Raw genomic sequence first — 26,557 nt, 5'->3', positions numbered from 1 at the left:
TCCCCACAAAAGGAGTTTAGCTCCTTTTTCTCTTTTCTGGACAACCAATTCTCCCCCCCTCCAGTATTTTTCACCCTTTACCTTGGGGCTTTTACTTTTCCATCTTATTCATTCGGGGTTCAGCATTTTTTCCGGTGAGCAAATAAACAGATGCAAGACTCCCTCCAGCCCTAAACATTCCTTTTCTTAAAAACTTGATTTGTTAAGTGTGATCCTCCTTTTGTGACTCCCAGCCAAGTTGCTGAGAGAAACATTTCTGACAGGATGAAAATCTGCATTCAGGTTGCTAAGCAACCCTGATCCAGCTGCCAGCTGTGTCCTCTGACCAGCCACAGGACAGCTTCAGAGCAGCAGCTTCAGCCAGCAGGGTCTCTCACTTCTACTTTCCTCGGGACTGCAGGTTGGAACTAGAGTCCTGGAACTTGGAGAGGGTCAGAAATGGGAAGAAAAAGAGAGCTGGGGTACAAAAGTCACACCAACCCTGGGCTATTCCCCCATCACTAAGAGAGAGGTTAGTCTAGCTTGATCATCACCCCGAACCTGTGGCACTCAATTACAAAGATAAGGAGCAAGAGCAAAGATAGCCAATTCTTAATTAGGTGGTATGGATATTTAAAATCTCCGGATAAGTTTTTTTTTAAATCTCATTTTAGACAAACCCCTCAACCAGCGAGTAAAGTGGACCAGTTTGACCAGTCTGTCTCCTTTTATTTCCTTGCCACCCTCAGGTAGAAGTGCTAATCAACAGCAAATAACCAAAAGACAATAGTAGAGAGAGAGAAGAAACACAACCTGGATAGTCCACAAATAGATAATTAGTCGTGAATAACTGGAAGTTGACTAAAAGCCAGTATGGCTTTAACTAGGGCTTTGGGGTTAGAAAACAAGAATCCAGATTCCTCCTTCCTCTCCCTGGCCAAGGCAAGATTTGGACTCTCCAAAAAATAAAACTACATTTTATGTTTTTTAAATAGGAAAAAAGTTCTGGATCTGAGACCTTGTGCTTGATGGAAGTCCTGGCTTCAGCCTATGGTGTTACTTATTATATTTCCTCATGTCTTTTTTTTGCTTCCCTCTCACAACATAACATAACAACTTGAATACAGCTTCGAAACTGCTCACCTCTAATCTCTACCAGAGCCAGCTGGCTCTGCCCAGCAATCCCCAGGTTCCATCCTGCCACAGTTAGATGACATGACCATGTTTCTTTCTCATTTGCCTCTGAAGACATTGGCAGCTGCCCCTGGATCTCTCTTCCTGCTAGCTGCCAACTCCCACTCCATCGCCATCGGAAACGGCTGTAGCCGTGACGTACTCTGGAACGGCTCTTTGCGCCCAACCCACACAGAGCCTGCTTTGGTTTGAGGAGGGGACAGACAGACTCATGTGGAAAACAACATTTTCAAAAGAACAGAAGATGATGAGGCCGATGACAGAGACTCATTTGGGAATGAAGGATGAGCCTTGGACTGGAGACTTCAGGATAGAGAACTTGTGTGAAAGAATTGATTATAGAGAGAGTGGTTTGTACAATATCACCTGCACTCTTTTCCCCAACAGTTGTGTACCTGCTTGGGCAAGGAATGCGAAAAGTGAGTAGGCCAGCAGAGGTGTAACAAAGTGGCAAAATGTATGCAAGTTTTTCAACTTGCAGGATCTACTTATGATCAGAGTAACCACTCCATAGTGCTAAATCTGTATTCTAGCATTGTGGCTCAGTAAGTTTTAGCTGCTTTGGTTATGAGGATTTAAGGAATGCCCTCCTAGGTTAGAACAATGGCCCATCCAAACCAGTATCCTGTCACCATCAGTGGATCCATGGAGACACTGCGTAAATGGGGATCTCCTCAAGATTGATCTATTGTCTAGGAATATACCACTTAAAATCCCTACTTTTCCTTCTAATAATGCACCAAATACCCACAAGTCTATTTAAACTCTATTTGAGCCTTCTAACCTCTTTCATTTTTCCTGCCAGGCCTACCATATGTGAATCTATCCAAACCCATCTTTAGCACTTTCTCTCAGAAAGAGTCTTCATTCTTTATCTTCTCTTCACCTGAAATGGATGCCACATCCTTGATAGACTATGGGCTCCTTGACAGCGGGGACTGTTTGACCTCCTTTACAATTCCCCACAGTTCCCAATTTCATGCTGTGAACACAGTGAAGGCTCAATAGGTGACTGGTGACACCTAAACCATCACTCAGCACAATACTCAATCCCTGTCCAGGCCAGTTGCCTCACCGAACTTTGTTCTCTCTCCTATTCCTGGAGTTCACATCTCACGTGTTCTCACATATACGCCCTAAACATAGCACTTCACAGAAGTTCAGAAAAGTTCAATATTCTCCATCTTTTCTTTCCTTAGGACCAATTAGTCATTCACCCCCCACCCATTTTCTCATCTCAGGACCAGTCAAAATCCACATTACTGTTCATTTTACTGTATTGTATTGTATTGTATTGTATTGTAAGAATACAGTATTTTGATACTCACCCCACCTCTACAGCGGTTTACTCCCGTTTGCCTCCCCTACTTATATTCTGTTTTATTTTCTGTCTTCCTCACTAGATTGACATCTCCTTGAGGGCAGGGATCATGTCTATCTACTATACCATACTCCCCCAAGTGCTTAGTACAGTGCTCTGCACGCAGTAAGTGTTCCATAAATTCTACTGTTTAATTACTTCTGGTGAATCCAAGGCAGTGGAAGCCAGAAGGCCCCCCCGAGGCTAAAAGTTGCCTCCCCTCCCTCCCCAGAGTGCGCACGTGTCCCTACTTGTGTCTGCATGTGTGCACCCCTTCCTGATAGGCCGGGCCGTGCTTAGCCCAGAGCAGCAGCCGCAGTGAAGGTCAGAGTAGGGAGGGAGTGGGAAAGTGCAGAGGGAGGAGTTGTGGTGGGTTTCCACTAATGGTCACAGAGGACCCTGAGGTCAATGGGTGGGATTAGGACTGTTATCTTTTCTGCCCAATTGTGATTCATGAGGATTTGAAAGAAGATTTTAAATTGAGATTGAATATTTTAATTATAATTTTTCTTGAAATGCCAATCCTGTTTCTGAGTCGAATAAAATGTGTCCAGTCATAGTTGCAAAATATAAGTGGGTTAACTTGCTTGTGCTCACTAACTACGCCAAAGGATATTCAGTATAAAGTTCAGTCAGGCTACAGATTTGCCTAAGGTCAAACCCAACTGTCCTGCTGCCCAGAATTCTTTGTGCTTATTCCATCTTATGGTTAGGATGATCCCAATCATGGGGAGGAACTCAGTACCTGAATGTATCTCCTCCATTTGAAGCTAAAGCAGAGAGAAAGGAGCTTGTCACCTCTTGTTCTTCCACCTCTGTAGGGATCTGAAGGAAAAGACATGGAGCAGGACAATCAATCAGGCTACAGTGCTAGAGCCTCCTCTATATTCTGAGAACTCTAAGTTGAGTAGGACTCAACTAATACTTGGATCTTTCAAACCTTAGAGTCCCAGTGCAGGAAGCTCAGGCCATGCTGGAGTAGAGTGAAGAGAAAGAAAAGAGTGAGGAAATAGAGGTGGGGAGGAAAAGAAATGAGAAGAGAGAGCAAGAGATAGGGAGATCAGATGCTTTCCATACAATCAAAACAACTGAATCAAGACTGATCAAAGCTGCAAGGTGAGGGCCCAAGTCTCAAGCACCATTAGCATCCCTCCATCAAGTCATAGGGGCATGACCTGGACAAGGAAAAATGGCAAGAAAAAGTGACAAAGCATCAGGTGTCTGGGAAAAGGGGAAAAGTTAAGAGGGCATTTGTGCCATAACAATAATAATAAATGTAGTATTTGTTAAGTTCCTTCATTCATTCAATCATATTTACTGAGTGCTTATTGTGTGTATAGCACTGTACTAAGTGCTTGGAATGTACAATTCGGCAACAGACAGAGGCAGTCCCTGCCCAACATGGGCTCACAGTCTAAAAGGGGGAGGCAGCACAACAAAACAAGTAGTCAGGCATCAATACCATCAAAATAAATAAAATCACAGATATATACACATCAGAACCGGGATTAGAATGCAAGTCCTCTGACTCCCAGGCCCATGCTCCATTCACAGATGACGTTGCTTCTCACCAGAGGGGTAGGTAGGAACTAATATGCCACGGAAGCAAAATAAATAAGAATGGAAGGTGACGTTGATACAAGTTCTTCTATGAAACCAACAGGGCCTGCTAGCTTCTCTGTTCTCTCTCTGACAAGGACTGAATTGTCTTCCCTGTATGAATCGTAATCACCCAGGGAGAGCTGTCTCACTTCCTTCACCACTTACCAACCCGGCAGTCAAATTCCAGTGACATTATCCTTAAGTGGGAGGAAAGAAGTAGGAGGCAACAGGATCACAGCTGGATTCCTGGAGAAGCAGTGGGACTGGTAGCCCAGGCAATTAAGAAAAAAAAATCATGGGATAAATATGGAGGCCCACATGGTCATTTCTAAGGAGGCCCTTCCCTCAGGGTAATTGCTCTTCAAGTATCGATACAGTAGCTGATGACTGTACTGATTAGTCTGCAAACTGTGGCACAGCATACTTCAATTATAATTAAGTAAACAGCTTAGAAACCAGCCTTGCTAGGAACTCTTCTTAACTAGAAATAGAAAAAGTGAGATTCTTCTCCTGTAAAAACCTTTTCAAAATAAAGAATGCCTGTCTGCTATGATTACAATATTTTATGGTATTTATTAAGCGCTTACTATGTGCCACATATTGTACTAAACTCTGGGCTAAATACAAGCTTGTCAGACTACTCACCGTACATGTCCCACATGGGGCTCACAGACTTAATCCCCAAGAGAGAATCCTACTCCCAAGCCTGTGTTATATTCATTAAGCCACACTGCTTCTACATTTAAGATGTTACCCCTACACTGAAAGCTTGTTCATTCATTCAGTTGTATTTACTGAGCACTTACTGTGTGCAGAGCACTGTACTAAGCACTTGGAAAGTAAAATTCAGCAACAAAGAGAGACAATCCCTGCCCACAATGGGCTCACTGTCTAGAAGCCTGTTATAGGCAGAGATCGTGTCTACCAACTCTACTAAACTGTACTCTCCCAAGCACTTAGTACAGTGCTCTGAACACAGTAAGCACTCAATACATACCAGTGACTGATTTATTGATGTTGCTAGTGCAGCAGCATCTTTCCCACAGTAGAGAAGTAGCTCTCTTCCCCCATTCAAAGCCTGACTGAGAGCTCACCTCCTCCAGGAGGCCTTTCCAGACTGAGCCCCCCTTTTCCTCTGCTCCTCCTCCCCCACCCATTGCCTCTACTCCCTCCTTGTGCTCTATCCCCTTCCCCGCCCCACAGCACTTGTGCATATTTGTACATATTTATCATTCTATTTATTTTATTAATGATGTGTATATATATCTATAATTATATTTATCTATTTTGATGCTATCGATGACAGTGTACTTGTTTTGTTTTGTTTTGTTGTCTGTCTCCCCATTTTAGACTATGAGCCCATTGTTGAGTAGGGATTGTCTCTATCTGTTGCCCAATTGTACTTTCCAAGCACTTAATACAGTGTTCTGCACACAGTAAGCGCTCAATAACTATGATTGAATGAATGAAGTAGCTTCTGAAGGCTCTTGCCAAGGCAGAATTGTTTGAAGAGGAACTCACTGAGATGCCAAGAAAAGAGAGAAAATATATAAACAGCAATTTTATGGTACTCGCATAGCATTTCATCAATAATTATTTTATTCATTCTTCTTGTCCTTCTTAGTCATTTTTGCTTGGAGAAATCCATTCCAAACACTTCTCCAATGACATGCTGCTCTAGCATGTGTTCTCACGTCCCTCAAAGCTGACAGACCAACATCTGCTAACATCAGCTGTAGGAATGACTCCCTTGGAAAAACTGATTCCCATTCTGCATTTGGGAAAATAATGGCAAATCAAATGCTGCAAAGTGGAATCTATCCTCTCTGGTTTGCGCCATCCTGGCAAAGGATTGGCAAGGCCCAGGGCCTAAGCAGGGCAATGCTGAGAGGCTGGCAGAAATGGCAGATGCTCTAGGATAGATGCCCAAAGTAGTTCATGGACTGGGTGAGTAGCATTTTAAAATAAATGCTGGCTGAGAAGGCTGGATGGAATGGGGAAATACAGAAAGAAGTTAAGAAAATAGTCCTAACATAGTCTCAGGAATGTCTAGGCAGGTCTCTGAAATTGGGAGTATTAAATTGTAAATGTCAGTTTAGGCCCCAACTGACTCATGAGTTGAGTAACGAGTAGGAGTTTCAACAAGGTGTTTTCTCTAAGTTTCAGGAATCAGACAGGAAACAGGAAACAAAGGTGCACATAGGATAAGTCCAGAGTGTGATTAAGAAAATCAGGATCAAAACAAGGACTGAAATGGAAGAGTAGTTGCTGTCCCACCTAATGTCAATCCTCTCTGACTGGGTCAGATCCTTTCTCTAATAACCCCACTGAGTGAAAAAGACCATGTGTTTGCTCTGTATTATATTCTGGGCTTCACGTAGTCCATGCCCTGAACTGTTTGTTTGCTCTGTTTCATGCTATGTGCTGCTGAGGGGAGATGTTTCTTCCTTGACAGGACAGATTAATTGTCTGACCCCAATTATCTTCCTGTGGGCCCTCTACTTTTACAGTTCTGGACAGATAATACTGATCACCGCACTTGATCATCACCCTGTAATTAAGCAGCATATACTTGAGAAGCAGCAGGTGTCCTACAGCTAAGGAAACTGAGTGATTGCTTATCACAACAAGGATGTGCCACAGCCAGGAATGGGATCCGAGAATTTTGCCTTCCAATCTCAGGATGAGGGGAGGCCCTCTAGAAAATGTTGCTTAGGGACTATTTTAGCTGTTCAGAATCTGGGACATGGCAGCTGGACTTGGCTTGGGTCTTTGGAATTTAGTTTTGTTCCCATCTGCATCACTTATGTGCCACAGAATTCTCCAGCTACAAAATGTTATCTAATTACCTCATCTCCTGCTGGTTTGAGGGCACAGTTCTCTCTTCTCTCCAGGTGCATTTGTTGGCTAACCTGAACCTAAACAAGGAAAAGTAATCAAATGCCCAGAGAATAGTAGAAATCTAATTACCCAAATTCAAGTTTAAAAGAGAAAAATATTAGCAGATATATTTTTTTCACACAGTGCTTCGGTTCCTCTCTCTGATTCCTGTATTGCAGTTGTTTAATTCCTTAGTCTTCTAACAACTTTATTCTATTGCAGAAAACACCTAGTTACCCCCTCGACTGATATCTATAATTAGATGCAAATATACTTATCTTCACCACTGGCTGGCCAGATGAGATCACTTGGCTGCCAAGATTCAGACCCCATATTTCATCTGCCCTGAACAAGGGGAGTGACTGAAGTTTAGCAGAATATAAATTGTTTACAACTTTCTCTAACACCATACTGATAACCACTACCCTATACAACTCCCCTACTGTGTTAGTCTCCCCACTGGCCTTACCACAATGGGACTGAACAGAGGCTGGGTCTCTCTGGGAATCCTAAATGGGTGATTCCAAGGAAATAGGGAAACCAATTGGATTGGAGACCTGAATTGATCCTGTCACTCCTTCCACTAGGATTGGTTCCTCTCTGCTTCCCCTGCTAAAACCTGAACATTCTGTAAACCCAGAATAGCTTGTCATAAGCAATCACTTAATTATACTGAATGTAACACCTATAATGGAGTGAAAACTAGGAGTAAGGCCAAGAGGTACTAATTAGTTTCTTTCTTGAGTCCACCTGCTCATCAGATAAACAATCCCAGTCTGCTGGCTGATAAACATGTCAATCTCTAAGGCAGAGACCGTGTTTGCCTTCCAGTGGCTGAATACTTCCTCCACTTCCTATATCTCACTTTATTCATGGATGGTCATGGGATAAGGGTCATTGGGGTGTGTCATCCAAACGGGCAGCAAGAGAAATTCTGCAGAATAGGTATTCTAATAATGGAGAGTTGGGTGATGAAGCAACCAAACCAAGATTCATGATAGGACAAACTGTTCAAGGGAGGGTCAGAGTCCATTATGGTTAATGGTGTTGATGTTTTCTCAGACTTCCCTTCTTCACTGGTGCTCTCCATCTTGTAAGGCCATGGCCTGAAGTATCAGGGCTGAAGTATGAGAACACCTGCCCCACCCTTAATGCACATTTTTGGCCTGTTCAGTAGCCTTCCACAGAATGTTCCAAACCCATGGGAAGGGGAACCCCACTTGACAAGCATTCTTCAATCAAATAAAGTCACTAGGGCCCTGTGTCACAATTTCAAATCTCTCTCTGGCTTAAGTACAAGGAGCCTATTTCAGTGCTGACCCTCAGGACATCCCCATCGGGGCCACAGAACTCCCCCCAACTGGTTTGAGAGGTAGAGTCTTCTCAGCAGCTTGGGTCACTGACTTAACCTGACCTGGAACACTTCCCACTGTTCCAGTTTCCCCAGCTATGAAACAGTAGCCATAATACTCCTTGCCACAAAGTGCTTTGAGAGCCTCAGATGAAAGCATTTTGTAAATACCAACTCGCCAAGTAATTGCTACATCAGGGTGCTGAATTAATGGCCACACTAGTAAGACCAAGAGAACAATACCAGTGGCAAGATGGCCTTAGTTTGGCCTGGGATTTCACTGCACTCTGGCTTCTCCGGCAGGTTTAGTACTGACTCTCTCTCATCTCTCTTCCTGTTCCTTCGTATTAAAAACAAGAGGCTTATGGTGAAACTATCAGCTGCACTGACTCATTCCGTTTCATCTTTAAATTTGACATTTTCATTACCTGCCAGTTTCTTTGATAGGCTTTGTGGCTGGAGTTTGCTTGGCCCTAGCCCAGTGAAACTGCTCTTCAATTCACTTGGTCCTTTTCTCAACAAAAGTCCTGCCCCTTATTTATAGGTACAGAACCTGCCATTTGACTTCCTTACTGTGGAGCCACTGATGACAGGAATGCCTTCCATTAAGTAACCCCTAAGCGCTGGAGGGTGCCTTAGGCAAGAGCCTGTAGGTTTCCTGACACTGAACTGAGTGGTCCATCTGGAGTAGTGATTTATGGATGAAATTCCTGGAGGGGAGAATCTCAGTCTAAGTCTAAACCCCAGCCCTGGCTACGCGATTTATTATCATATACATAGCATATGGTAATACAAACTGCAGAAAATTATATAGGAAAGGAGAAAAAGTTATCCTTAAGGGTCAGAAACAGTCTTAGAGGTGGGTTTTCTAAGCAAGCTCAGGGGCACCAGAAAGTCCTCCACAGTCCACTTGGATCCCCAAGAAGAAAAGTTAATGGGATCCAGGATTTGGGGAAAGAGGAGAAAGGCTGAAGTAAGATGCTAAAAGAAGGGATAGTCTGAAGGAAAGGAACAGGGTATAGCGTGATATATGTTTACTCAGAATGTATCAGAGGGTTCAGGAGAGGGGAGAGTGGGAGACCCCAAACTAGAAAAATAGAGTGATCAGGAGTAGTCCTCATAGATGAAAGAACGTAGAGGCCACAAAGCGTTAAACAAGGGACTTAAACAGAACTGTCAGGAAGGAAGAGGTCTTGATACAGAGGTCAGAAAAAAATGTGTCTTCATCAGGAGAGGAGGTTGCTCTTGAAAAGATCCCCGAGAACAGCTCTGTTTATGACTGTAATTGAGACTGAAATTACAGGAGAGTGCAGGAACACTCCAAGAGGACCAGAAACAGGACTGAGGGGATCAGCTGCGGCAGAGGCCAGTAAATCCCAGTGAATAGAATAAGTGCTTTCCTTAAAACAAAAAAAAAAAGGAAATGCATTGTATGAAGGAGAATATTCTAACCTCTTTGTCAGGAGCCTGAGAACCCCTTGGAAACCATGAGAGATGGGGCCTGGGGCCACTCCAGAGTCAGAGAAGAACAGAGAGGGGACAGGACCTCAACATCCCAGGAGGACTGAACAGGAAGTGACCCCAGAATCCCAATCAATCAATGTTTCTTATTGAGTGTTTCTGTCTGCAGAGCACTGTACTAAATGGTTGGGAGAGTACAGTAGAGTTGGGAACATGATCCATGACCTCTAGAAACTTACAGTCTAATGGGGGAAAAAGCAAAATAAATTTCAGGAAGGGAAAGAGGCTGAGCATAAGGAAATGTACTTGAATGCTGTGGGGCTTGGCATGGGATGAGTACCAAAGTGGTTAAGGGGAAGAGACCCAAGTGCAAAGGAGACGTGGAAGGGAGGGCATATTTATTATTATTATTATTATTAAGTGCCGTCGAGTCATTTCTGATTCATAGTGACTCCATGGATATACTTTCTCCAGGACATCCTGTCCTCTGCCACAATCTGCAACCTTTCTAATGATTCTTCTATTATTGTTGTTATGGTCTCTATCCATCTAGCTGCTGGTCTGCCTCTTCCAGGTTTTTCCTGGACTTTTCCTAGCATTAGTGCCTTCTCCATAGAATTAGTCCTCCTGATTATGTGTCCAAAATATGTTAATCTAAGTTGAGTCATTTGGTCTTCCAAAGACCACTTTGGTTTAATTTGCTCCAAAATCTATTTGTTTGTTTTTCAGGCAGTCCATGGTATCTGCATAGGGTTATTTGCATAGGCTCCCCTTTTCCTCTGCTCCTCCTCCCCATCACCCCGACTCCCTCCCTCTGCTCTACCCCCTTCCCTGCCCCACAGCACTTGTATATACATGTATTTATTATTCTATTGATTTTATTGATGATGTGTTTATATCTATAACTATTTATACTGATGCCTGTTTATTTGTTTTGATGTCTGTCTACCCACTTCTAGACTGTGAGCCCATTGTTGGGTAGGGATTGTCTCTATTTGTTGCTGAATTGTACTTTCCAAGTGCCTAGTACAGTGCTCTGCAAACAGTAAACGCTCAATAAATATGAATGAATGAATGAATGAATGAATAGCATGGGAAAAAGAGAGATTAGTTTGGGACTGCTTCTCCCTTGACTGGAGAGATTATTATGGAATGGAGTAGGGAACTACAAAAGGGGATGGAGACATGGCAAGGATAAAGAATTCCTGAGAGGTGGGGGAAGAGAAAGTTAGCTGTAAACATAAAAACTCAGAAATCAAAGAGAAAGAAAACTTTGGGAACCAGAGATTCAAAGGGAACATTTTCCTGAGCCTCTCAATCCTTCCAAATAAGTCTCTTTAAAAAACTGCTCTTCCAGACAGATGAATGTAACACAGAATGGGGGTGGTTCAGGGAAATGGGCTGCCTAGTGAGAAGAACGAAGACCCTGGAGCCCAAAATCCCAGCTATCTCAACCAAGCCTTGATAACAAACTGTTCCTTTTCTTTAAACCAGTTAAGTCACCTCTGTGAGGTTCTATTGGCCTAGCCTCTGAAAGTATGTGGTAAACAAGTTCACAGGTCTCCCAGCCATGTATAGTAGATTCCCTTATGACCATGAAGTATTTGGAAGAACCAGCATGTTAGGTAAATAAATACCTGAGGTTGTTATTATGAGCCCAGATGTAGCTTTGGAAGCTGTCACACAATGTCATCTTTTCCACAAACTCTCTTGGTAAACACAGTAGGCAAACCCTCTGGCAGCTGGCAGCCAGGTAATTACAATGGAGAAATCCATATTCCTAAGCATGGAGGTTTTCCTTTTTGTGCCATCTCTTCTCTGGTAAAAAGCTCTTGAACACATTTTTCAAGAGGAAAACCTGTTCACATCAAATATTCAGGTCTATGAAACTATTTCTTCATTCACTGGCCAGGGCCCCTCACACATTCAGAGGTACCACAGTCAACGTGTTGGTTAATGTTCTCCTGCACACATGTGCTCCCCTGGATTGCCAATCAGAGTCACCACACTTGTCATCTTTCACCTGCACTGCCTGCCATCTTAGATTCTCAATGACCTTCTGTCTTAGTAAATGGACTAACTCTAATGCAAGGGAATCACCTTCTACCCAGTAACTTCTCTATAGGTGTGGGATCACTGACACCAATCTATGAAATACAAGCCCCAGTGAGAATGACAGAGGAGTATGGTGAAAATCAATTATTTCATATTCCACTGACAATCAGGAATTTGTTTGGGTTTGTTGGCACTGTTAATAGGAATTGATCAGCATAATAAATAATAATAATTGTGGTATTTGTTAAGTGCTCACTATAAACCAAGCACTTTACTAAATGCTGGGGTAGATACAAGAAAATCCCTATCCCATTTGGGGTTCACAGTCTAAGTAAGTGGGAGAACAGGTATTGAATCCTTATTTTACAGCTGAGGAAACTGAGGCCCTGAGAAGTTAGGTGACTTCCCCTGTGTCACACAGCAAGTGGTGGAGCTAGGATTAGAACCCAGGATCTCTGAGTCCTGAGCCCGTGCTTTTTCCATTGGGCTACTTTGATTTTCCTCCCTTTTAATCTTGTTTCAAAAAAAGACACTGCTAATGGGTCCATGGCAGACAACTATGTTTTTCTTAAAGGAATTTTTTCAGTAGAAAGTTCTGTTTTGGCCACGATGCCAAATTTGTATGTTCCCAAATCACCCAGTGCAGTACTCTAAACACAACAGGCATTCAGAAGATGCTGCTGCTGCAGATGAAACTGAACACCCAGCTCCCGCTCCACTGGGCCGGATGTTTAGATCTAACCCACAATAACAGAAACATACACTACTAGTCTGTAGGAAGACTGCACTAAGCACCAGTAGGAAGCATGCACTTCTAGGCTGTAACTCCTCGTGGGCAAGAAATGTGCCTGTTACACTGTTGTACTGAACTCTCCCAAATACTTCATACAGTATTCTGCACACAGAAATCACTCACTAAATATAACTGGCTACTTACTAGTCCTACCTCTGAGTCAACTGCATTAATATATTGACCTGACTGAAAGAAAACATCTAGAGCTTTGACAGCCCCACAGCTCACCCTACAGCCTGGGTGGCCTTGCAAGCAGATCTCAGAGTCCAAGCGGGCTGGTGGTGCAGTGGAGAATAAGGTGGTCCAGGTGGCAATTTCAATCAATTACATTCAATGAGAAGCAGCGTGGCTTAGTGGAAAGAGCAGGGACTTGGGAGTCAGCGGTTGTGGGTTTTAATCCCGGCTCCGCCACTTATCAGTTGTTTGACTTTGGGCAAGTCACTTCACTTCTCTGTGCCTCAGTTACCTCATCTGTAAAATGGGGATTAAGACTGAGACCCCTACGTGGGACAACCTGATTACCTCGTATCTACCCCAGGGCTTAGAACAATGTATGGCACAGAGTAAGTGCTTAAAAAGTACCATCGTTATTATTACATATCAATTATCATAACAATTATCGTTATTATTACAATCAAAAGCAAGTTACCATTTCTCATTTTGCTGAATTGAAAATGAAACTGATGTTGCTATGATTATTAAAGCAACAGGCAAGACATATTATAATTAGTCTTTCAGTCCTGTGTAGCAAGCTACAGCAAAATTTAGGAAGTCAGGCTCAGTGGTGGACATGCTTGGATTGTCTCAAAAACTTTGGATGCAGAAGTAATTCAGAATTTCAGATGAATGCCTGTTGGTGGATCCCTAGGGCTGACTGGTAACTTACAAGCTTTGGAGCAGGGGAAAAAAACTAAAAAGTAATCCTTCAGTGACTTCCTAAAGTATCATCAGAACAGATGACAAGAGGGACTGAATTCCAAAGGAGACTGATAGCCACGGGAAAGGTTGAGCCCATTATAATGTCCAGGCACTGAGTCAGGGTGCAGCATTTCCTTCTGAAGACCAAATCTAGCCCTCCGATTTGCAGCCCCCATAACCAATGCAGAATTTATCCCAGGCTCTAGGTAGCCAGATAATCAAACACAATTAGTCTTTGTACCCAAAGGATCAATCAATCAATCAATGGTGTTTACTAAGCGCTTACTGTGGGCAGACCTCTTGGAGATGGGACTTGGGAGAAATACTGTGGCCTTGTGGAGAGAGCACGGGCCTGTAAGTCAGAGCACCTTGGTTCCAATTCTGGCTCTGCCACATGGCTGCTCTGTGACCTTGGGCAAGTCACTTAACTTCCCTGAGACTCAGTTATCTCATCTGTAAAATGGGGGTTAAGACTGTGAGCCCTATGTGGGACTTGGACTCTATCCAACCTGATTAACATGTTTCTACTCCAGTGCTTAGTACAGTTCCTAGCACACCATAAGCACTTAACAAATACCATAAAAAAGGGTAAGAGAATAGTAGAGTGATCATTCCAACTCTTGAAAAATCTTGCTTTTGGCTTTAATCATCTAAAGTCTCCCTAGGAACTTAATGAGTTGTCAATACATCACTCAGATCTTGGTAGTGTAGTATTTGGAACAATAGCAAGTGTGAATACAGGGTTAAAAATGCCCAGAGGATGGGAATGGGAAGGACAGCTTGCCTTTTCTCTTGGAGATGGTCACATGATATAGAGCTGAAATTGAGAAATTAAATCGAGGAGGGCAGAGGAAATGTCTTAGGGACATGGAAAAACAAAAGCTTCAAAAAATGCTGCATCCAAAAGCTGAGAAGAGATCAGCATGATGCACTGCTATCAAACAAGGAGTGGCTCTTTGGAGGAAACATTTAAAAAGGATGACAGACAAGGAGAAAAAAGCAAAAACAGTTCCAGACTCCACAAACATTAAAATTACAACACACTGCATCATCTATGCCTTCTGTGTTGTCTATGCCCTTGGATCCGTGACCTTTGGACATTTGGTACGCAACCCACCCCCCTCAACCCCACAGCACTTATGTAAATATCGCTAAATGATATATCATCAATCAGTTGTATTTATAGAGCGCTTACTGTGCAGAACACTGAACTAAGCCTTTGGGAGAGTACAATATAATAGAGTTGGTAGACACGTTCCCTGCCCACAAGGAGTTTACGGTCTAGAGATGGAACTTACAGCTATATCCCATTCGTAGAATTTTGACCTAACCCCCAGAGACAGGTGTGTCTTAAAACACCTTAGTATCAGCTGAGCAATTGAGGACTCATTCATTCATTCAATAGTATTTATTGAGCGCTTACTAAGTGCAGAGCACTGTACTAAGCACTTGGAATGTACAAATCAGCAACAGACAGAGACAGTCCCTGCCCACTGACGGGCTTACAGTCTAATCTGGGGAGACAGACAAAAACAATACCAATAAATAGAATCAAGGGGATGTACATCTCATTAAAACAATAGCAATAAATAGAATCAAGGTGATGTACATCTCATTAACAAAATTAATAGGATAATAAAAAATATATACAAATGAGCGGACGAGCACAGTGCTGAGGGGAAGGGAGAGGGGAAGGAGCAGAGGGAAGGGGGGAAGGGGACAGCTGAGGGGAGGTGAAGGGGGGATAGAGGGGCAGCAGAGGGAGCAGAGGGAAAAGGGGAAGCTCAGTCTGGGAAGGCCTCTTGGAGGAGATGACCTCTAAGTAGGGCTTTGAAGAGGGGAAGAGGTGAGGAGGAAGGCCATTCCAGAACAGTGGGAGGATGTGGCCCAGGGGTCGACGGCGGGATAGGAGAGAAGGGGGACGGTGAGGAGGTGGGTGGCAGAGGAGCGTGCGGGGTGGACAGTAGAAAGAGAGAAGGGAGGAGAGGTAGGAGGGGGCAAGGTGATGGAGAGCCTTATAGCCTAGCGTGAGAATTGGACCCTCAGTCTACGGTTAAGGATGGCAGCAAACAGTGTCACTTCCAACTTTAGTTCCTCTGACCAGGTCACTACAGGATGATGAGATTCCCTTCCCCCAGAAATTGTGGCATCCATTTGTAGCACATGGATCGATGGGATGTTTAGTTGTGATTGCATCACTGGCTGAGGCTGTGTGGCCTAATAAAGTAGGGATCATCTAAATAGCACATTGCTTTCAAGGGATCTTTCCTCCATCAGCACTGAGGTGACAAAGGAGTGGTAACAGAGTCAAGAAATTGCTGGGAATCCGATGTTCCAAATCTGCTCAGAGGTAGCAATCTATGGACACTGCAAAGGCCCCTTGCCTGCATGTGTGCTAGTTTGATTCTTTAGCTGCTACTCTCTAGCTCCTGTCTCTCTAGTTGTGCAAAGTGCAACTGCAATTTTTTTTTATTGTTAAGGTTGTTCTTTGGGGTGATTGGTTTTTTCCCCCTTGTTTTGGCAAGCAGAAAAGCCTGCTCTGGCCACTCTTACTAAAACAATCTGAGTTTCTTCCTCAATGATCGCTTACCAAATGGGTGAGACCAAGGAGGAGTCTGCTGCTGAGATCTTCTCAGAGCTAATCTACTCCGTGACCAGAGCCTGCACCCATTCTCCCCATTCATTCATTCAATCATATTTATTGAGCACTTACTGTGTGCAGAGCACTCTACTAAGTGCTTGGAAAGTACAGTCAGCTGTTTCACAGTGTGTACCACTAAACACAGGGCACTCAGGTGAGATGGCTTAGTGCAATCTATCGCCACTACTGCAAAAACAATCCAAGCACATGTTCTGTAGGCAGGATGACAGACCTTTCCCCTCTGAACTATGGGTGTCTGAACAATGCTCACTTCAAATGCAAAGGGGCCATAAAAGGTATATTTTCAATGGGTCCTGTGTGCAAATGAGTCTCTCTCAACAACACATTCATTAATTCAGCCTCACCACCAACACATCATCTTGAAAACTAAAGGCAACTTTATGAGTCTATGGCTACAGCCATGTCCCCCACACCTTCTAAAGATCTCTAGATGGGTTGTTAAATTTGTCAGTAGGGAGGTGACCAATGTTAGAACCTGATGAAAAAGAAACTGCATCACTTTTCTTGAAAGGGTCACCCAGAAGAATCACAATTACTAAAAAAATGTGCTGCATCGCTTCACTCTGGATCCTCTCGAAGTTTTGAACTTCTAGAACTTCTAGAGGGATGGGGGACTGAAAAAGTCCAGATCAATTAATCGTATTTATTGACCACTTAACTGAGTCTTCACTTTACTAAGCATTTGGGAGACTAAATATAACAGACTTGGCAGACATGTTCCATACCCACAAGGAGCTAACAGTCTACAGGAGCTTACAGTCTAGAGGAAGAGTATCTTATGGAGCGCAAGATCACATATAACAACAACACAAACCTTTGCATGAAGTTTACACAACAACTAGCTGTGTGGTTATTGGTTACAAACCGGGAGAACAATCAGTGGTATTTTTTGAGGGCTTACTGTGTGCAGGACAATGTACTAAGTGCTTGGGAAAGTACAATACAGCAAAGTTGATAGATACGTTTCCTGCCTAAAAGGAGCTCAGAGAAACTAACGTTTTCTGCGTTCCCATCAATTATTTAAGCTAATCAATGTTTTACTAAGTATCTAGATTCCCTTTGTACAGTACTGGGTGCTTCTCAGAATACATTTTTAGGCATAATGTTTGTCCTAAAAGAACTTACTTTCTAAACTTAATCAATATAGTCACAAATGTCTATTGAAACTAACATCAGCCCTCCAAGAAAAGTGCTAACATTCCATCAAGAAAAAGTTAATGCAAACATTCCTTTTAAGGGAACAATTTTTTATAGTGATACCTGAAAATTGCTCCTATCTACACATATGAATGTGATGCAACAGGCCAGGCAAATTTCTGACTCACAGGACTTTTCTTGGGGCAGGGCAGGGGGCATAGCATGGATGTCATAAATGCTATCCAACCCGCTCTAAGGAGAGCTGAAATGGCATTCTGAAATCAGGAAGAACAGTGGAAACATTTCAAGGAAGCAGGGAAGAGCAGGCTCAGATTATGTGTTATTCAAGTGGGCTTTTGAAAGAAAGAGCAGCAGACAGACCTATCTGCCATAGGAAAAGGGCAGCTCTTTCTGAGCAGAGGCTTTGGGAGATTTTGGCTTTTGTTTTCTTCATTTCATTCTCTCTTTCTTCCACAGTATCCTCCTCTGGGTTTCTAAATTATTCTTCCTCATGCAATCTCAACTTTTATTTCTCATCACATTGCCCCCTTCTACCTCACTACTCTACTACTACAAGCCAGCCAGCCCACTTTGCTTCTCTAAAGCTAATATATTGGTAACCCTCTCACTGTATCTTGATCTCGTCTATCCCACCACCGACCTCTCACCCATTTTCTGCCTCTGGTCTGGAATGCTCTCCCTCCTCAAATCCAACAGACAATTAATCCCTGCCTCTTCAAAACCCTATTGAAAGCACATCTTTTCCAAGAGGCCTTCCCTGCTTCCCTAACTAAGCCCTCCTCATCCCCACCCCAGCCCCAAAGCACTTATATACACATCTGTAATTCAACTATTTATTTATATTAATGTCTATCTCCCCCTCTAGATAAGCTCATGGTAGGCAGGGAATGTGCCTGCTTATTGTTACAGTATAACTCTCCCAAGCGCTTAGTACAGTTCTATGGGCACAGTAGTGCTCAATAAATATAACTGAATGAATGAATCCCCTTTGAGGTCACTTTGTCTCTGATTCTCTCTCTCTCTCTCCATCTCTCTCATTCTCACCCAGGCTACTATGTTGTTGCTTTCTAATGTATTCTGGGATCAGAAATGTACCTCCTTTGGCTTGCCTTGGAACTCTTGCTCTTCCTGATGTACTCAAGAATTGTTGAACTCAATTGGGCCCTAGCTCTCTTTCTGTCATGTCCTGTATTCACAGCAGCCAATACCTTAAATTGAAAAGGTGACATGCCACTGCCAGAATTCACTCAACTGAATTATGACATAGGGTGACATAAAGTACACAAAGTTTTACCAGCTCACTAATTGCCACCAGCCCTTCTGATACTGTCCAATGTCAGAGCTATTACAAATGTAATTGTAGTGACCATCAGAGGGTCAAGTTCAATATCAATACCAAGAGTTTGATTTTCCACTTGTATTAAAATTCCTATTAGCCTTCTAATTTGTGCCCTTCCCATGTCCTCCCCTTAGCCTGGAATTCCCTCCCCCTCCATATACGCTAGATGACCATCCTCTCCACCTTCAAAGCATTATTAAGATCACATCTCTCCAAGAGACCTTCCCCGATTAAACCCTCTTTTCCTCGGCTCGCTCTCCCTTCTCTGTCATCTATGCACTTCGATCTGTGACCTTTGGAAATCTGATATTTGCTCTACTCCCACAGGACTTAGGTATAGATTATTAAATTATATATTATAGATTACTTAGTTATTCATAATAATGTCTGCTTCCCCTCTAGACTGAAAGCTCATTATGGGCAGGGAACGTGTCTGCTAATTCTCCCAATGCTTGTCATATACCAAGCACTCAATAAGTATGACTGACTGATTGATTGCTGTGAAGTATTTTGGGCTATTCCAGATGTCTGCCCAGAACAGCCCAGATGACTATCAAGGTGCTTGCTACTGAAGCCCAAGCAGCAGGGAGAACAGCAGCAGACAATGGAGGAAACCAGAGCAGAGGCTGGATGATTCAGTTCCCTTCCTCTCTGGCCCTGCCAGTACTCTTTCTCTCTCTGTGTCCCCATTTCTTTTATTTCTTCCCAGTGTCTGTCCATCTTTTTCTCTCTCATCCTATCACCATCCACCCCTTTCCTTTTTCCTGCCTTTTCAGCCCTGACCCTGAAGGGCTCACCCCTATCCTTGTCCCACCTCTTTCCTCCCACATTGAACATTTTAATATGTAGAGGGCTTTCTTGGCTGTTGACCTGAGACTCTGGGATGAAAGGTTAAGGTCTGGAGAACTGGAGGAAAATTCTATATATGTGAACTGGAAGCTCTTTATGGGCAGGGGACCACAACTACCAACTGTATATTATCGTGTACTTTCCCAAGCACTCAATTAAGTGTTCCATTGATTGATTGATTGATTGATATAATCATATGTTCAATTTTACATATTTTGCATAGACATGCATCAGCATCTAAACAATAATTACTTTGGCCTGACCTTTCTCTTTTTTATATATGACTGAACAACTCTAGCTACAAGCTTATTATGGGTAGGGGGCATGCCTGCTAATTATTATATTGTACCCTCCCAATTGCTTAGTACAGTGCTTTGCACATAGTAAGTGCTTAATAAATGATTAATTAATTGAAAACAGACCCATCCATCCACTGTAATAATAACAATAATAATATTGGTATTTGTTAAGCGCTTACTATGTGCAGAGCACTGTTCTAAGCACTGGGGTAGATACAGGTTAATCAGGTAGTCCCATGTGAGGCTCACAGTCTTAATCCCCATTTTACAAATGAGGGAACTGAGGCACAGAGAAGTGAAGTGACTGGCCCACAGTCACACAGCTGACAAGTGGCAGAGCTGGGAATCGAACCCATGACCTCTGACTCCAAAGTCCGGGCTCTTTCCACTGAGCCACACTGTAGATATGCCACCGGGGATAGAGCCAATATGTCAGCACGGATAGGACTATTTCTTTCGATCTGCTGGCAGAAGGCAGATAGCACATGCAAAAGTCCTATTTTAAGCCATGGCAGTGGCACACTCTGTCTCTATGTGAATCCTTCTGTCTTTCTGTTGTTCTCTCCCCCTCTGTAAATCTCTCTCCTCTCCCTTTCTGCCTTTGTCTTCCCATCTCCCCACCTCCTCCCCATGCTTGAGCCAGTGCCCCCGTCCCCCGCACTGGAGAAAGCTCTTCTCCTTGTCCCACTTAGAAATACAAAAAATAGTCATTTGAAATATACCCAATACAGTCTATTGTAGAATGCTGGATCTTGAATAAATACTAGGACAGAAAAAGAATACCGTTTTTCTTCTTAGACAGTCCAAACAAGAGCTATTGACCTCTTCTTATAGAGGCAGAAATCAGCTCTCAAAATCCCTTTTCCACGTAGATGCTGTCAGCACATGCCAGCACCCACAGGGGTGTGGTTTTCAATGCGGGCCACTTCCCCCTCACCCCCCCAGAGTCTGATTCCCTCATGTCCATGTGAGAGGTGCCCATAGGAGCCAATTGACCTCGGTGGAAACTCAGGCTGACCTTCTGGTATACTCTGTGAACTGTATCTCTTAATGTTTTTCATTCAATCGTATTTATTGAGCGCTTACTGTGTGCAGGGCACTGTACTAAGTGCAGAAAGTACAATTCAGCAATAAAGAAAGACGGTCCCTGATGGTTACAAATGCTAAGTTCAGGATTAAACTATCTATCCACAGTAAGTAAAGCTGAGGACACATCTGCCTTTCAAAACCAAAAGGCAAACAGTGTGCAACAAGACTCACAAATGACACTGAGTCCAAAAAGTTATCCAGAAAATGGGGAGTGAAAAAAAGGAAAATTAGTCTGCAGTGTCAAAAAAAAAGTGTGTGGAGGTTGCAGGTGGGATGACACACAGAGAACAGTTCTTTTAAAAATTCCTCAAATCTTTGAATGCTTTCAGTGAAACATGAACCCAATTGTTTCCTGACTGTGGTTTTTCTTGTATGCCCAGCCCTCCTCCCCTGCACATGAATATGCCTGTTGGCACTGGGGTGAAAGCATCCTTCAGAATTGATTGTCACTCTCCTTTACAATTGTCACTCTGCTTAAACCACAGAGACTTCTGTCTTCTCCTGAGAGGACTCCATGTCGACCCATGTAAATTAAATGAATCAATCAATGTCGGAGTGTCTTTGTGGAATCAAATCTGAGGCTTGTGGCGTGTATTGGATGAGATTAGATGACCAGCCACTCTTCAAGGGACAGCTCTTATTCTTCCCGAGAAATGCAGGGCTTCACTCCATCCCTTTGCTATCCAACTTCATTAAAGGCAAGTGCCTTCGGTCATTTTGAGATGCATTTCCTGGCATTATCCAACAGGGAGAATCTAAATCTGAGATTGCTTATCTTCAGCTATTTCTCACCGGTGCATAGGGTAGATCAGGGTATTCAGGTTAATATCTGGAAACATTACTAAGATGTTATAAAGCTTGGGGGGCTGGAAAATGGAAACTATTCAGGCATTTCAAGTTCCTAAGGCACCTTCACCTCCCCTAGGGGACATATAGAAAAGCAGCAGTGGTGGCTTAGTGGAAAGAACGTGAGGTTGGAAGTCAAAGGTCGTGAGTTCTAATCCCAGCTCCGCCACTTGTCAGTTGGGTGACTTTGGGCAAGTCACTTCACTTCTCTGTGCCTAAGTTACCTCATCTGTAAAATGGGGATGAAGACTGTGAGCCCCACATGGGACAACCTGATTACCTTGTATCTACCCCAGCACTTAGAACAGTGCTTAGCAAATAGTAAGCGCTTAACAAATGCCACTATTATTATTATATATAGCTTGTGTTCCCTCAATTGCAGTGTCGTCCCACCTTTCTCCCACCTGCACAGCTCTAGGCTCAGTAACCAACCTGAAATTCCTCAACAGGGAAGTTAGTAAGAATTAGGCAGAAGCCAGGGAGAAGTGGATGTAAAGAGGGGATGCAGTACAGAGCAAAATTTCCCCTTGAATGAAAGAGGGGAACTTGGAAAGGTGGAGTTACTCTTTGATCCCAAACTAGAAGTTCTTTTACCCCAAACTGGAAATGTTCCCTACTGCTAGAGGCTTCTTAGGGACCCTGTTTCTAAGGGTCTCTCCACCAACGCTTAATGCTTCCCTGCCATCTGAGCCCAGGGCAAAGGAACTAACTCCCGAGATCTGGCAATCTCCTTCTCTCTATTTGTTGCTGGTTCTAATATCGACTTCTCAGAAGTGGCAGAACACTAACTGCACTCTGTTGGGAAAAAGGAATCTACCTTTAGACCACTTGCCATTTGCTGGTTAGGAACTAGGCTCCAATTGTTATTCTTTCTGTTGAACGTCCTGGAAGGTGTTACCTTAGATTTTCCAACCAAATCTCTCCTCTACTGAGCAAGTAATCTCGAAGAAGAACCACCTTGCTAATCATGAGATGTTTGTAACGTGTTCATCTGGGAGAAAGCTTGACTCTTTAGGAAGCTGTTCTTGTGAATAGAGGAATTCAAGGAATATTTCTATCATATATCTCCGTTGCCTCTAGAAACTCTTTGTCCTTGTAATGTTTACCTTTTGTTCTCTTCAGGCATCACTGAGTCATGACTATGGCCTCATAATTCACAATACATATATCTTACCATTATAAAGAACCTGGGTTCCAATCCCATCTCTGCCATTTGTCTGTCCTGTGACCTGGGGCAAGTAACTTCACTTCTCCGTGTCTCAGTTTCCTCATCTGTAAAAATGGGGATTAAGATTGTGAGCCCCACATGAGACTTGGAGTGTGTCCAACCCGATTAGCTTGTATCTACCCCAGTGCTTAGTACAATGCCTGGCACATAGTAAACACTTAACAAATTCCATAAAATAAAAACCTGCCAAGCAAGAAACATTATAACCAGCAGATGCCAGAGTAAGGTTGCAGGCTTCAACAAGGGACACTAAACAAAATACTCTTATTTTAATCCTAAATACCATTACCCACCCTTTTTAGGGGTCTTATCATCAGCATATATTGAGTGTGTAGACCAATGTATTAGGTTCTTATAATCTACAATCTTACAGTCCACAGAAGACTGAATGGGCTGTTGCCCTCAGTTCTATTTGGATATCACCTTTGGTCATAATGGCAGTTCTCTGGGAACAACCTGGCAACTCTCTGTGGTCTCCTTCACCCTCTCTGTAAGAAGTGCTTCTCCATGCTGGGCATCTCTGTCCACACATCAAGGACTACTGGGAGAAATGAAAAGCAGACTCCTGCAGGAGCACTTTGTTCTCTGATGCATCTAGAGGGTAGGGAAGTTGGCCCTAGGTACAAATCAAGGGCTCCACTAAATTCATTCAAACATCTTTTGGTGCATCATTATAGAACAGCAATCTGGCTCCTGTACATCTGCCATTTTATTATTTTGGAAGATCAGGACAGAGAAGATAAGAACGAAAGCAAGTACATGTAAGTGTAATCAAGTTGTTCTCCACTGAGGGCTGGCTATATAAGGACCATTTTCCCCAGAGATGAATAGTACTTGACTATGGAGTGGTCTCAGCTCACTGCAATATTTATGTGCCTCTACTGCTCTTTCCGCTGTAGATTTGCCAGATGGATGATTGATGGATGCAGAGAGATTTGAAAAGCTTTTTCTGCACTTGTGAATCTTCTCAACCTACATGTCATCAACGCATAGCCCTGATCCTTGCCTGCTTACAGCAAACAGGACAAAGACTTGAATGGGATTCTAATGTGTTTCTAACTTGATAGTCACTATGGCTGATGACTCTATTCTACCCAGATAAAGAGAGTAAGTGAAGAAAAAGTTACTAGGCGAGGAGGAGAATGGCAAAGACACAGAGGTGTCTCACTTTACCTCGAACTCGTCTGTCTTGCCGCCGACCTCTCGCCCACATCCTGTCTCTGGCCTGGATTGCTCTCCCTTCTTATATCCGATGGGCAATTACTCTCCCGCCCCTTCAAAGCCTTATTGAAGGCACAACTCCTCCAAGTGGCCTTCCCTGACTGAGCCCTCTTTTTCTCTTCTCCCACTCCCTTCTGTGTTGCCCTGACTTGCTCCGTTTGTTCATCCCTGCTCCCAGCCCCACAGCACTAATGAACATATCTGTAATTTATTTATTCATATTAATGTCTGCCTCCCCCCCTCTAAACTGTAAGTTCACTGTGGGCAGGGAATGTGTCTGTCTATTGTTATATTGTACTCTCCCAAGTGCAAAACACACAGTAAGTGCTCAAAAAGTACGACTGAATGAATGAAATGAATGACAGTGGATTTGCTCTTGTGCTGAGCAACTCATATGTGAGAGAGTCTAATCCCCTTCACCCAAGGATCAGAAATGCCAGGCTCCTGAGTAGAGAACCCTTGCAGTGAAATTTAAAGGACCTTTTCTTTACAGGGTGGGGCTCACAGGGATTGGTGACACCCAGTGTGATGTCACTAGGGAGTGGAGCTGAAGATGAATGGTGATGGAGTTTTGCAGCTGCCTGCCATTGTTCTACCTTCCTGGAAACGTGTATAGGCCACTAGATTTTTGCCAACTATATTTGTGAAGCAGTTTCAAAGAGTTTGTAACTTTTAGAATCATATTGCTACAACTGAGGTGCCTCACTCTCCTATTATGTGTCCTCTCAAACCCTTCCACCGCTGCCAAGAAAAGCATTTCTGGTAACTGCCACCTTCCCTCCCTGCTTCCAGAACGCTCTATGTGCACGGGGCTGGGGATAAAAGCTGTTCCCACTTGCTCTCGGATCCCTCCATCGCCACCGAGAAAAGTACCCATGGTAACTATTGCCTTCCCTATTACCACTGAGGGTCCCTGCTCCCAGCGTTCTCTCTGTCTGCTAGGCTGGGGATAAAACCTGCTCCCACAGCATGAGGCTTCCAGAAAACTCCTGGAAGAATGGTGGCTGCAATATGTGCCCTGAAATTCCACTCTTCTGGCTACAACACTCTACTGATTTTGCTTTTATTTTGTGTATTTTGTCTGTGTTGTGTTTTAATGTTTCATCGTTCCTGGTGTGTCTTTTTCCAGCCCCTTCTCCCCAGTTATAGTCTTAGAATGGGAGTCCCATTGTAGGACAAGGGACCATGTCTAATTTCCACCTGTATATTCTCTCCCAGCTTAATAAACACTACTGCTACTAGCACATGATCTAACCCATGGAAAGATGATGACATAGATTGCTCAAGTCACATGTTCATTTCCATGCTCTATGAATGTCTCTGAAACGTGTTCATTTCCTGCCAAATGATGTCAACAGTGAGTTGACATTCAGCACAGTTAAGTTACTCCAGAAATGAACAACTTCACCACAACCTCTTCCCTAAAACTCCTGGAACCTCAATCGCTTACTGCATTTTAGTTGGCAATGGAACTCCTGTCTTTAACATGCAACGTGTTGCTCTGACGTATACTCGAAAATCACTTACCCCTCACTCAACCCTCTAAATTATAAGATTTATAATTTGATATTTTCTACCTTCTTTCCCCTCTCCCCCCTTATTTTTGAGAAATCAACCAACCTGGACCGGAAAGGAAAGGAAAGGAAAGGAAAGGAAAGGAAAGGAAAGGAAAGGAAAGGAAAGGAAAGGAAAGGAAAGGAAAGGAAAGGAAAGGAAAGGAAAGGAAAGGAAAGGAAAGGAAAGGAAAGGAAACAATGTCAGGTTTCAGAAAATTTATTACCACTAATTTTGATCTCGGGGGTTAGCCATCCCAAGAACCTCATAGGCTTCTAAGTGATCTTCTAAATTCCTTCCTGTCTGTTTCTTGTATTAAGGTGAAAAAAATTCAGAACATTCAAAAAGCATCTGAGAAGTTAGAAGGGCTGATCTGAAAAGCTCCTTTCCCGGATGTTTACACTCTGAACACTGGTTAGATATCACACACGATCTGTTAGAGATAAAGTGATGAATAGTTTTGTTCTCTCCTCATGAACTGAACCTGACAAGTCTGCAGCCAGTATTCTGTAGCAGCGTCCATGACTCTCTCCACTTCTGAGTTTCTCTAGGGCACCCATGGAGAGTAACTGATAGGGAACACAGATTTGCAGAACAGAAATTCAGACCTTTTACGATTTTTAGCGAAGCTGTTACGGCTGTTCCCCAATTTGGCAAGTTGAATCCCTCATCAACCCATAGTAACTCTGAAGCATCAGGGCAGGGCAAAGGCCTTGCAA

The 26,557-nt window shown here is 43.3% G+C and overlaps 1 protein-coding gene and 1 long non-coding RNA gene across 3 annotated transcripts in view; one reads left to right on the top strand and one right to left on the bottom strand.

Annotated features, from left to right (window-relative positions):
- The window catches only part of CCDC63 (coiled-coil domain containing 63), a 48,116-nt gene extending 44,823 nt beyond the window's left edge, over positions 1-3,293 (bottom strand). For both annotated transcript variants that reach the window (XM_029048285.2, XM_029048309.2), the window contains exon 1: positions 3,279-3,293. The gene's annotated coding sequence lies outside the window, so the exon portion shown is untranslated. The remainder of the gene's footprint in view (positions 1-3,278) is intronic.
- A 20,220-nt stretch (positions 3,294-23,513) lies between these two features.
- On the top strand, positions 23,514-24,976 carry LOC114808756. The gene is made up of 3 exons (XR_003756545.2): positions 23,514-23,824; positions 23,963-24,170; positions 24,778-24,976. It is a non-coding gene; the product is annotated as an uncharacterized LOC114808756 (long non-coding RNA).
- The last annotated feature ends 1,581 nt before the right edge of the window (positions 24,977-26,557 follow it).

This window comes from Ornithorhynchus anatinus, chromosome 2 (assembly GCF_004115215.2).
Source record: "Ornithorhynchus anatinus isolate Pmale09 chromosome 2, mOrnAna1.pri.v4, whole genome shotgun sequence".
Classification (NCBI taxonomy): domain Eukaryota; kingdom Metazoa; phylum Chordata; class Mammalia; order Monotremata; family Ornithorhynchidae; genus Ornithorhynchus; species Ornithorhynchus anatinus.
The sequence above is the reverse complement of the archived record's forward strand: the minus strand, read 5'-3'. Positions and strand labels throughout refer to the sequence as shown.